The sequence below is a fragment of the Ptychodera flava genome, chromosome 17 (assembly GCF_041260155.1).
Source record: "Ptychodera flava strain L36383 chromosome 17, AS_Pfla_20210202, whole genome shotgun sequence".
Classification (NCBI taxonomy): domain Eukaryota; kingdom Metazoa; phylum Hemichordata; class Enteropneusta; family Ptychoderidae; genus Ptychodera; species Ptychodera flava.
The window spans coordinates 29,161,059-29,173,040 of NC_091944.1; positions in this window are offsets into that span (position 1 = coordinate 29,161,059).

Genomic DNA, 11,982 nt, shown 5'->3' on the forward strand with positions numbered 1-11,982 from the left:
GATATGTTCTTTCTAAAGTCTTACAATTTAAAGTTTTTATAGTCTTTTTAAATTTGTACAATCTCTCCATTTTCCGAAAAAAAGATGCTGACGTATAAATATAAACAAAAAATTGGAAAATAAACATCATACAATGATTTTATGTCACTCGGTACAAGGTGGAAAATAAACGTGTTATATGTTCTTATTCATCATATCATCATCACAGCATCGTTCGATGTAAGCTGTAACAGCACTTTAACAAATTTGCAAATTTTAGCAAATTTACGTACAGAAATTGTATGGGCTGTTATTTTCGTCGGCTAGGTTAGCTCAACAGACACCGGACTGCAGGGGGTAACATTTTCAAGGTGGCTGAATAAAAATTGCAAGTATTCGCTTCTTTGCCATGTATGTACTTTTTAACATCACAAATACGCTGAAGTCTTAAACAAATGTGAACTCGTTCTCTATTCTCTCTCTCTGTTCTCTGAACAGATTTGTGGCACCTACCGAGGCCGTCTTCTTGTTGGCTTGGTTTTTCGTGTACAGCGTGTTGAAAGACAGTAGTTGGTATATACTGTAGGAGGAGTTGAAACTCTAATGACGTGTCTTCTACAGCTAAGGTAGGCATATTGTTCTGTTTTTTATCAAAGTTTCGTGCTGTAAAAGTACTTTGCGTGATCAGGCTCTTGAGTACTAAGGTCCTTAGTCCATCAGCATTTTGCCACACATTATTCAACGTTCATTATTAGGCATTATTAACAAAGCGGATTAGAATAATTTTAAACAAAGCATTTACGAAATGCTTGAAAATGGATATTTCAGAAAGGCAGAAGAACAAACAAGTGTCTTCAATTTTGCATATTACTTCCTTCCGATGCGTTTTCCTCGATTTTTTTTGGTCATAATCAATTATGTTTCAAACATTAAACTCGTGACAAAATACAACATCGCTTAAATTATGCTGCCCGTGGTACAACCTTCATACGCTTCACATTTAATATAAGTAACATTAAGGTTGAATGCGCCTCGAAAGTTCAAGACTTACACATTTGCTCAAACTTTGCTCTATGAAACTTGCAACCATTCTCATACCAAATCAAGAATAAAAATGAGGGATCACCGCGCAAAATTTAGTACTAGAGAAAACAAATTTCCTAACATTTACCGATATTTGATAATCAAAATGGCTGCCATACCAGTGTTACTTCCATGGGTAAAAATAAAATTATTGAAAAACTAAGACAGTGAAAATTTTTCTTACTGAGATTGCTTTGAAATGAGCCCTTCTCCGAGGTGTATTCTATCTTTTGCACCAGATTGTGTTTTTGTCTTTTTATTACAGTGGTGTCTGGTCCTGGCAGGGATAGTATTGGCTAATATAATTTATTATTATCGCTGTGTGCACCAGCAAGACGATTACCGGGATATCGGAGAACAGATGCAAACCTTCTCATCCGAGTAAAAAGTTTGTTTTCAGAGAAAACGGATTATTGACATGTCGAAGATGAAGCTAAACTGTAAGCACCGAGATGCAATTTGGTTGATAACTGCCAATTTCACCCATTTCGAGTTGTCGCTCTCGTGATCCAAATTTCTCCAATAGGAAATTATTTAAGTCAAATTTACTTGCTTTCTCAGAAACATTTTCTTAAAGCTTCATAGCTTTCTTAATAAATCGTTATTACGGCGAAAAAATCAGAATGTACAAGTCCAACTTTATTCACACCCTTCTAATGTACGATCCGAGGGGAGCGTAGGGAGCGTCCACGAGCAACGGGTCTTTCACTCTACCTGTGCCATCGAATCTTATTTAGTGGGCACAGCGCCGCCAGTGGTGAAAACTAACAATGTTACGTACTGCTCTTTTGTGAATACTTGAAGTAAATCTTTGTATTTTCCGCAGCCGTCGTACTGAAAGTGATTCGTAGCTTCTTTAGTAAGTCGTATACACTATAGTTTCGATAGAAAAGGTTGTTTCTTTGAGTGTAGTGATATTATAAATTAGTCGTACCACTGAATAATTGCATTGCACCAGGAAAAAGACTTTCAACTTTCATTTTAGTTTCTCCCTAATTCTAAATAATAACAAATTGTGTACCAAACATCGTTATTGTTGACAAGCAAATTCTGGTCCGGACTAGAATTCAAATGTCAAACGACAAAAAATACCTATCGACGATGTTTTGTCAAGCTAAATCATTGGTTTCAATATGCTTTTGGGAGTAAAACAAGAATTTTCATTTGACATATTAAAATAGTGAAAGAAGTTCAAAGGTTACAGCTCCTGTTTATATAAATTTTGATTGAAACCGATAATGATTTTCCCGCGCAATTATCCCCATGCTACAACTCATCGAGGCCCGCTATCGATCTCGTACACTCGACCAGGCCTGCTTCTGAATATGTTGATGAAGCCTTCTTCCCTTTGAACGATGAAACTTTGATCTGAGTCGTCCGTATAGTTGGCCTCTGCTTGAGTCTTCCATTGATCCGGAAAAGCGTCATCTTTCAAAAAGACAGATAGAGTGTTTCTACCGAGAGGGGTTGGGATATTTATGACACCGTTCGGTTTCACGATTTGTGTTGTATCGCGATTATCCGTATCAGTGAGCACGATTTTAATAACATCAGTAGTGTTGTTCCAGACGTGGGTGTTATGTTGACTCGCTGCCTGACCCATTTCTGCGACAGCAAAGAAATCTGACAAAATCAAACAAACAGAACAATGAACCAGTGAGCCGATTGCGATATTGTACAAATATAACGAAATGCAGACGGGGATGTGAACTCAGATATGGCATAAAGTGACCTCAAACATATAAAGCTATTTGTAAATGATGAACATATAATATTAGCAGAGTACACTTGCAACCAACTTGCTAAGTTTCATAGATATCGTTGCCGAGTGCGTTTTAAAATCATATGCTTTCGAAGTATTAACGAACCCAAAATAAACTTAACTTGTAAATTTTCTTGCACTTCAACCTTTAAAATATCTAATTTTTACCTCGACTGATTACAGAAATTAGCATTCACACCTGTGCAAATGTTGCTGAACACAGTAACGACAGCTGATAATTTTTTGAATTGAAACAACCATAACGAAGTTTAATATCAATGTCCTTACTAATGATAAAATATGTCAAATTGACGGTGAACTTACATTAGTAAGAGTCTCGGCTTTAAATCAATATGTACTGATATGTACTGCCAACACAAACCTTACATCGAGATACAAGCTAATTATTGACGACAATGATGGATAAGGGTCAGGTTAATATGAGTTATAGGTGTGCTTTATTCATGGCTAGTCCGCGGTGATTATTAAATGCTTGCGTCGTTGTATTGGAAAAAATGGACGCGACCACTGTGTTAGACCGAGTTGAAATTACACGAGTAAACATTGAGATATATGATATATGGAGTGTCTACAAATCAGCTCAAATATTTACTGATATTAGAATTTTGAAGTCACCAGTCTGCAAATATTGCATTGTCTATGCAAAAGTACAGAAAATGAAGGACATGGAGAATATTGTAACAAAGGTATTTTAGATATCATATGTTGTCAAGAACGTGGCGTATACGGTCACAATGTGGCGCTGCTTGTCCAGGTTTTGTGGCCACCACCGATCAGACATTGCAGTACATTCAGAGTATCATTCTGCAATGACGGTTTGGTGTGCCGGTCAGTCCAGTTGACAAATGACTGGTAACTTTCGTACAACAACACGACGTTTTCCTCGCCAGCATTTTCCACTTTATTCCAGTACGGAGTTGCTCTATCGAATCCGAAAGACTAAATTGGGTAGCCATCGACTGAAATAAACAGAACCCCCTGGTCAACACGAAACTCAATGCGGAAGAGCACACGAAGCCTTACCTTTAATACAGACCTTGTCTGGGCCTTAAACGTCTCTCGGCTGTCTGACGAAATTACACTAGTACCTGAGTCAGCTGAGAGCTGTTTCTATATCTTCTCGATAATACCTGAATCAGAGACTCTCAACGTTATGCTCGTCGTATATGGGTGTACTTTGTCTATGATGGCGCCAAATATGATAATTATCAGATGACGTGGATATCGTTTCGATTAACTAGGTTTCAGTGCACATATTAACACTAGTGACTTCCGTGCCGATTGCCAGTCAGTAGACTATATCAACTGTCCTGCTCATATGAAGAGAGCATCGCTGTTTGATTTGAAAGATTAATGGGGTTAAAATTTGAAATAAGACCGACAGACTCATAATAGTGTAGATGCTGAGACGGCACGTGTCATCGTTAAAATGATCTTTTAAAGTTTAACAAATATTTGATATTATGCAATAAATGAACGCTTATCATTTCACTCTACAACTATGAAAGGGGAAACTACCCATACTTTCATTCTAATGCATAGCGACAAGTCACACGAATTTGTTTATAAATTATACTTTTACTGTTGGACCAACATTGTCATAAACTTCTTATATAACCTCAAATACCCGATTTTAGCATTGTAAAAAAATAACATTCTTCTAATTTGTCACACTTGGTATTGTCTATTGGATAGAAAATTCAAACGAATAAGGAATTAATGAATTTGATTAAATTAACTTTACATGAATAAATAAATAAATAAATAAATAAATAAATAAATAAATAAATAAATGAATAGAGATAGATAGATAGATAAATGAATGAATGAATGAATGAATGAATGAATGAATGAATGAACGAATGAATGAATGAATGAACGAACGAATGAATGAATGAACGAATGACAAATCGAACGAACGAACGACTTCCGACTGTCCTTTACATTCTGAAGCAGCTTAAAAGGAAACGTACTTTGGTTTTTTACTTCGACCTACATCTGTGGTCGTGATGCCGATTAAAATATCAGAAAACAGTGTCTGTCTGGAGCGGTGAGTTTCAAAATGGCGCTCGCGACAACTCTTTTTGCTGATAACCGCGCGTTTAATAAAACCTTGAGATGCACTGATTGGCGTTTATTTCATACGATCTCACGAGATCAAGGAGACCTTTTAGCGAAATGAAGTTATAGAACTTGCTGCTTGTCAAACGAGTGACGCAACATCGGAGGAATTAGACGAACATTGCAACAGAAGATGTATAAAATTGTTGCTCTCTTCAAGGCAGCTATTTTCATCCACCCAGCTTTCAAAAGAAAGCCAAGACAATGTTGTGTTTTGTGACAGCAGCATCACCTGACATCCATACGTCGAGAAAGCTTCATTGGAGAGTTTATACACAACGACCACACGCACGCCTCTACAAGTGTTAATATGATCTCGTTGTTTAAAACGGGGATTCTCGCGAGGCAGCCGCGAGACACATTATAATCACTGAAACACCTTGTTTTAAAAAAAGTTAAGGGACAAATTCGTGACTTAGCTCAGTGGAAATTGATAAACGGTGATAAGCAGCAAAAAAATGACGCGAATTAGACTTTCCTGCGTCAAAATTACGCGAAATTTGAGATTTCTAATACCTTCAGCTCAAACTGTTGACCGCAAGCCTTTAATATTACGATCATTACCAGAAAAATATAAAAAAATCAAGAAAGTTGATTTAAAAAGGCTTCGACAATTGTGTCGTATTATAAGCAGAAGGAGATGACACGGGTCCTTTGTTGCAGCTCTATAAGCAAGCTTTCCTGGGAGTAATAAGGACATTTAAGACTTCGCCAGTAGCTGTAGTATCGCTGAAATGTAATTGAAATCGATTTTCATTTACAAACGAAAGTATTTCCGCAAATTGTAAAATTATAATACAAACCATCCGAAAATATGTTTCATCGGTTATATCTGTGGCAGGGTAATTAATAATATCCATGCGCATACACGGAGGAGACGCTATTAAGCAAGGGGGACTTCTGCCAGCCGTTTCCCGTGCGCTCGAAATCGGAGACTGGCTCTGCAGCAACGGTGCAGTGGTACGGCTAATAGAGCGCGTACTGCGGCTACGAACTGTCTGGAGCCTGTGGAATCTACGTCAACAGAGCAAAAGTGTTGAATTTCGAGAAACCATATTCGTGCAGGCCTAGGGAGAGGTTCTTACCGCAAGGGGATAATTTTGAGAGCTGGATTCTGTAAGAGGGGTTAATTTTTTTACTCAAATATATGGGAGGCCGCTGGGAAGATTGTATATGGGATACTTTAGGAAGAAACTCTAGCTACTTTTTAGTTATTAATTATGGCAACGGGGAGTACGTATTTACCGGTTGACAAGCTGCGTTGATGATTACTCAAAGCCTAACGAATTCCAACTTTTGAAATCTACTTAACTTTTGATGTAATAATGAGCGTGAATTGGAAGAAAATTAAAAGATTGCATGGCCATCTGAGCTTGGCGAAATGTGTGACGGACAAAGTCGGAAAAGTGAATTGTCGTCGGTCGAAATGAGACTTGTAATCACAGTCCCTCTGGATAGAGGGACTGTGTTGTAATGTACATGAGTTGTGCAACATTTGATCGGGTATCATCGGTATATTCATTAGAGAAACGAACTGAAATCAACGAACCTCGTGTTGTCAATTCCAATAGCTTTTTAATATACGACTATCACTTTTACATTTTTGATTGACGGTTGGGAATGGGGTATATCGGGACAGTCGGTCATTCAAAGAGTGTTGTTCATCCGTCAGATCTTAAACGGTTCGGCCGTGGAACAGGGACGCTAAAGTCCACAGGGGAAAAAACACTTAATGCCATCCTAATCGGACAGAGGCCAGGGCGAGGATTGTGCACGCTAGATTAGGCAAAGAAAACCACTTCTGATTGGAGCCAACAACACGCCGAAGCTAAAGTTTACCAGGCTCAGCCCACTTAACACTGGCTGAAATAACAACAGTGATTTTTTTTTAACTTTGGCACGAAGCATGACAAGGCAAGGTATATCGTCAGCGGAAGACGTCAGCTTTACAGAGCCTCGACAAAGTATGTATGCGTACTCAAAATGTTAGACAGGTACAGCAAAACTACCCGCCATCGTTAACTTGCCCCGCGGACAACAACACCATTCCATTATTGGCTATTGTAATGAAATTAGCATGTTTCGTCCAATGTCGTCGCAGGTGTTATTTGGTGGCGAGTTTCTCTTAAATGTAACTTTTGTGTTGGTGTCTTTTTTATGCCTTGTCTTTGTGTGGTTTCTGCCTTCTAAAGGTACAGTGTTTGTGGCGACTTCAAAATCAATTGGCCCAGCACAGAGTAAACATAACCCGTCAAAGGTATTGATAGGCGATACCGTCCACGCACTCACAGCACCTGTCCAATTTCATGTTCTTCCGTTTACCTGCTTGTTCATTTATGTTTCAAATCAAAGTTGTCATGGATGAGATAAGTAGAGGTATGTCAAGCTGTAGAACGTCTGAGCTGTAATTAGTCTAAAACTTTCGCAGTAACTTCGTTCATAGGTTCGATTGAAAGTCACTACTAGTTGAAATTAACATCATCCTCCTAGCGTTTTTATTTTATTCCCGTCAAAGGGCGATCCTCTCTCTCTCTCTCTCTCTCTCTCTCTCTCTCTCTCTCTCTCTCTCTCTCTCTCTCTCTCTCTCTCTCTCTCTCTCTCTCTCATCCTTTATACTAGGTGTGAATCTTGAAAACTTTTCCAGTTGCTCCCGTCTGAACGTTCACGATAAGTAAAATAAAGATTAAGGACTGAGTTCGCGGGCAATTTTAGTTTATTTCAGAATAAAAAAAAATCATACCCCAATTTAATAGTACCACAAAGTCGAATCAAGAAATGAGATTAAAGTAACAAAGATAGTTGAACTTTGTCGCAAAATGTTGCGCTAGATGATTAACAACTAGTATATAGGAAACATTTAAAAACGTTCACTTGATGCCACTTTAAGTCTAAATGACTAGTTGTACTAAAAGTCTAAAAATCTTCAGGTAATGAGAATAAACATTAAGAAATTCATCTGTGATAAGGATAGTGCCTGATGACTTGAAGTGCTAAATGGGTACATTTTCATACCCGTTTTTTTTTCTTTGAAATACTACGACAGAGTGTCTCAACTCGGTTCTGAATTCATTGAACTGACTGAAGGATGTTCATTGAATTAATATCCAAAAAAATATACAAAAAAAATCGAGACTTTAAATTTCGTGTTCACACGTACTAAATGTCAAAATATTTATTTCTCATGGTACAATTATCGACGACTAGGTCGCACTAAATACGTTTGACTCTCGGAAGGCTTCATTGCTTGATCAAACTATTCAAATAAACCATAAAGTTGCCAACATGATGAAACTGGTTCAGTCGCAACGTTGGCTATGTCTGCCCGAATAGGACGCCCTCTGTAGTTTCGGACCAATGTTTTACACGATTGAGAGAAATAATGCAGAGTGAGAGATGTTTTCGTAAAGATCCCAGTATGTCACGACTGCAAAGTGAGACTGTAAATTACACTTCATAGCTCTACCAATAAACCTGGTCATGAAAAAGTTAAATCGATGCAATTTCGCCACGAGGCAAAGCCTATATGTATACAAAAGTAGCAATGACACAAACGTAATCCTGTCCAAGAATCCCCAACAGGGCTCGAAATTAGCGGTAGTCCCGCGTCCACAGACTACCATCTTTTCCCTGGGGCTACCAAAATCCATGAAATGGTAGCCCACACGGACTACCAAAGACCGGGACATAAAATTCAGTCAGTACTTGGCGTGCAATGTCCAATATCTGAACTGACGTACTTGAATGACAGGCATTGGAAGTGATGGTCAATGAAAACGCATTTTCATTGCATTTTGATCATAATGTATCAATCACGGGCAATATGCCTCCTCCCTACAGAAAGTCCATGGCCTATTTTTAGCACTGCTACAGTATGTCAAGTCTCGAGTGCTTCGAAGGTCGTGGTCGTTGTCTGAGGATGAAACAAGTTGCCAATAGATCACTAAACTTTTTAGTATCACTGTTGTCCATTACGCTAAAAAAGACCGTTTCTGGTCACCGCGTGCGTCATTTCAGAACCTGCGCGTCATGGCATTTTTATTGGGTTACATACTGATCAGTACAGCTATCCTTGATATCCCTGTTTGCATGTCCAAAAATGCTAAACAGAAAACGATGTATTATGCAGTAATAGTGCTAAACCAGCATTGTTAAGGAAAAAAAGGAAAAAAGAAAACCGCGTCACTTTGCATCACTGTTAAGTGCCAGAAACATTTTTTTTTGGGGGGGGGGGGCTTATACCTGTTTCCATTTGGTACTAGGTGTGTAAGTATCCACATCAAATGACTAGAAAATTTACTTCATGGACAGAATCTTGAAAAATTGCTTTTTCTTGTCTGGTTAATGAAAAACAATATCCCTAAACTAAAATATGCATGGACTACCAGCCATTGTAACTGGACTACCAACTCAGAAAATGGTAGCCCAATAATAATAATAATAATAATTTATTCTTCTAAAGCGTATAACATAGAATACACCATCTCTATACGCTGTACAGTTAAAATCTGAAAAAAATAGTTACACAACACAATAAAAATACATACAATACATTTGTTCACTAATCTAAAAATATACACAGAAGTAAAACAATTTGAAATTTAAAAACATTTTGTCAGTAAAAAGTCTAAAAAGCTGTTTTAAAAAGGTAGGTTTTGACCTGCGATTTAAAATTATTAAAAATGTTGGTTGATCGAATGGCCTCTGGTAGCTTATTCCACAGCTTAGGAGCACACACTGAGAATGCTCTATCGCCATAACTCTTAATCGTTTTAATTTTTGGCTGAACTAGTGATACACTAGAATTGCTCCTCATGTTTTCACGTATCGGCATCCTGACAGTTATTAGTTCAGAGAGGTAACGCGGCGCTGTATTACAATGAATAATTTTAAATGTCAGACAAAGAATTTTGAATTGAATTCGCTGCTCCACTGGCAGCCAGTGAAGAGCCTGCAGGACAGGAGTCATGTGACACCTATCCCTCACTCTAATCCTGGCTACCAGCCGAGCAGCAGAATTCTGTATGAGCTGTAATTTATTTATTTCATAATCAGGCAGACCGAAAAGTAAGCTGTTACAGTAATCAATTCGAGACGTCACGAATGCGTGAACCAATTTTTCTGCAGAATGCTGGTCCAAAAACTTACGGATCTTTCCTATTCTCCATAGGGCGTGCGATGCAGCACAACACACACTAGCCACTTGTGGTGATAAAGTAGCACCAGAATCTAGGATGACACCAAGGTCACGGACTTTATCAGATGGTCTCACAAAACTTTCACCAATCCGTATATCAGGTGCAAGCCCCCGCACTTCGCTTTTCCTGTTTTGGACGAGAACCAGATTATTTCGGTCTTCGAGTCATTGAGTGCGAGCAAATTTGCTCGCATCCAATGACGGATCTCGTCCACACACGCCTCAATAGAAGCGGCGACAGAGCTCGTGGGGGAATCGCAAGTGATATACAGTTGCGAGTCATCAGCAAAAATTACTGTCTGAAGTCCATGCCGGACAATAATGTCTTCGAGTGGAGACACGTACAAGGAGAACAAAGAGGGACCCAGTACCGCCCCCTGTGGGACACCGTACTTTAGCACGTGCGCGTTTGACACCATCGAGCCACCAATCGAGATCTGCTGCGTCCTCCCATCCATGAACGATCTGACCCAGTCAAGTACTGGCCCCTCAAAACCAAACCTATGGCGCAGTCTTTCGATCAGGATATCATGGTCGATGGTGTCAAACGCAGCTGATAGATCAAGTAAAATCAAAACAACATCAACCCTCCTATTGAGAGAGAGCATAATATCGTTATGCACTCGGAGGAGTGCCGTCTCAGTACTATGGCCCTCACGATAGGCGGACTGAAATCTGCCAAACAAGGAGTTCTCACCAAGATATTTTGTGAACTGTATATGCGCACATTTCTCAATAAATTTATCCAGAAACAGACAGTTAGATACTGGTCGGTAGTTTTTCAGTTCGTTTCGGTCAAGACCGGATTTCTTAATAAGAGGTCTAACTATGGCTGATTTACAGTCTTGTGGAAAGGTACCCCTCGCGAATGACTCATTAACAATCTTCGCCAACAACGGCGCTAAAGACTCAATACAATCCTTAACTAGACTAGTAGGCATAGGATCAATTGCCGACGTTTTTGTCGACATCTGGTTCACAACACGAGTAACATCTGCTATGGTCAATGGAGTAAAATTCATCAACTTTGACTGACAAGGTGTCGAAACGTCATCATAAGGGCTGCTGCTGACGAGACTCGAACGAATCAAAGAGATTTTGCGAACAAAAAAATCTGCAAAAGCATCTGGGATCAAGGCAGTTTCCATTTCAGGTAAAATATTCGCTGATGACTTTTTACCACCTGCAATTTCATCAACAATGGCAAACAGAGATCTAGAGTCAGCATTCTCAATACGGTTACGATGGTATGCAACTTTACATTCATTAAGATGAATATTATACAATGCCCTGACGGTCACGAATGACTGTCTATGAACTTCCAAGCCACTCTTTAGAAATTTACGTTCCAATGATCTCAAAACCCTCCTTTCATCAAGAAGCTCATTGGAAAACCATGGAGCTCGTGGTTTATCACGCATGACTTTGGTTTTCAATGGGGCAAGTTCATCTAGTGCGTTGGTAAGCGTAGTACGGTAGAAAACGGCCAAGTCGTGAACATTCATATTGTCATCCAATGATTGGATTGATGACGTAACCAGATCCTTCAATCGATTCAGGTCAATGTTCTTTAATATTCGGTGTTGTTTCACAGTTTTTGAGGGGCTTGGCCTGACAATATTTGACGTGAAATGAATAGCCGCGTGATCAGATGGTAGACAGTAATCAGTTCTGAAATTGGACATACATGTATCAGCCGCACGGGTGATCACCAAATCCAGTGTGTGACCATTTTTGTGCGTCGATCCACGGATATGTTGTACAAGTCCAAATGACATTAGAAGATCTTTGAATTTTGTCGCATCTAAGCAGTTTGGATCAT